Raw genomic sequence first — 1,978 nt, forward strand, 5'->3', positions numbered from 1 at the left:
GTAAGAGTGGTGTCATCTGCATATCTGAGGTTATTGATATTTCTCCTTGCAATCTTGATTCCAGCTTGTGCTTCATCCAGCCCAGCATTTCACATAATGTACTCTGCATAAAGGAGTACATTCCACTCTTGCCTGGAAAATCCCATGGACGGAGGAGCCTGGTAGGCTACAGTCCATGGGTTGCGAAGAGTCGGACACGACTGAGCAACTTCACTTTCACTTTTCACTTTCATGCATTGGAGAAGGAAATGGCAACCCACTCCAGTATTCTTGCCTGGAGAATCCCAGGGACGGAGGAGCCTGGTGGGTTGCCATCTATGGGGCCGCACAGAGTCAGAAACGACTGAAGCGACTTAGCAGCAGCAGCAGCACTCTACATAAAAGTTAAATAAGCAGGGTGACAACATACAGCCTTAATGTACTCCTTTCCCATTTTGGAACCAGTCCTTTGTTCCATGTCCAGTTCTAACTGTTGCTTCTTGACCTGCATACTGGTTTATCAGGAGGCAGGTAAGGTGATCTGGTATTCCTATCTCTTTAAGAATTTTCCAGTTTGTTGTGGTTCACACAGTCAAAGGCTTTGGCATAGTCAATGAAGCACAAGTAGATGTTTTTCTGGAATTCTCTTGCTTTTCCTATGATCCAGTGGATTTTGGCAATTTGATCTCTGCTTCCTCTGCCTTTTCTAAAACCAGCTTGAACATCTGGAAGTTCTCAGTTCATGTACTGTCAAAGCCTGGCTTAAGAATTTTCAGCATTACATTGCTAGTGTGTGAGATGAGTGCAATTGTGTGGTAGTTTGAACATTCTTTGGTATTGCCTTTATTTGGGATTGGAATGAAAACTGACCTTTCCCAGTCTTGTGGCCACTGCTGAGTTTTCCAAATTTGCTGGCATATTGAGTGCAGCACTTTCACAGCATCATCTTTTAGGATTTGAAATAGCTCTGGAATTTCATCACTACCACTAGCTTTGTTCATAGTGAAGCTTCCCAAGGCCCACCTGACCTCGCACTCCAGGATGTCTGGCCCCAGCTGAGTGATCACACCATCATGGCTATCTGGGGGCACTGAGATCTTTTTTGTATAGTTCTTCTGTATATTCTTGCCATCTTTTCTTGATATCTTCTAAGGAATGCCCAGATTCAAACAGGAATAAAAACAAGGAAACTAGAGAAGTTGAAGCCTCTGGAACACAGGGCTGCAGCAAACATTAAACACAGTCCAACTTCTAGACAGATTAACATAAACTCTCACACTGAAGGCCATTTACCCCATGCCTTATTGCCCAGTGCATGCCTGGCTTTCAAGAAGAAATAACAAAGTCTGACAAAAGGCAAGAGAGAACAGTCCAAAGAAACAAAGCAGTCATAAGAGCCAGACTCAGACATGCTATACCTGTTGGATATCAGGGAGTACTGAAATAAATGTGGTTAATGTGTTGAGGGCTCTAGTGGAAAGCGTAGAGAACATATGAATAATGTAACCAGAAAGATGGAAGCTCTAAGAAAGACTATTAGAAGAGAAATGCTAGAAGTCAAAAACACCATCAGAGAATAAAGAATACCTTGGACGACCTCATCAGGAGACTAAACACAGCCAAAGAAAGAATCAGTGAACTGGGAGACAGGTCAATAGCAATTTCCCGAACTGAAATACAAAGAGAAAAAAGCATGAATAAAAACAGAAAATCCAAAAATTGTGGGACGCTATCAAAAGCTATATGCATAGTTGGAATGCCAGAAGGACAAGAAAGAGAAAATAGAGCAGAAGAAACATTTGAAGTAATAATAGCCAAAACCTTTCCAATTCACAGATCTAGGAAGATCAGAGAACACTATGCAGAATAAACACCAAACAGACAAGCAAGCAAACAAGCAAAATAACCTCACACCTAGACACATCATGTTTAAATGACAGAGAACCCAAGTCAAAGAGAAAACCTTCAAAGAAGCCAGGGGTGGGGGATGGTGGGGGAA

This window comes from Oryx dammah, unplaced genomic scaffold (assembly GCF_014754425.2).
Source record: "Oryx dammah isolate SB20612 unplaced genomic scaffold, SCBI_Odam_1.1 HiC_scaffold_16, whole genome shotgun sequence".
In the NCBI taxonomy this organism is placed as follows: domain Eukaryota; kingdom Metazoa; phylum Chordata; class Mammalia; order Artiodactyla; family Bovidae; genus Oryx; species Oryx dammah.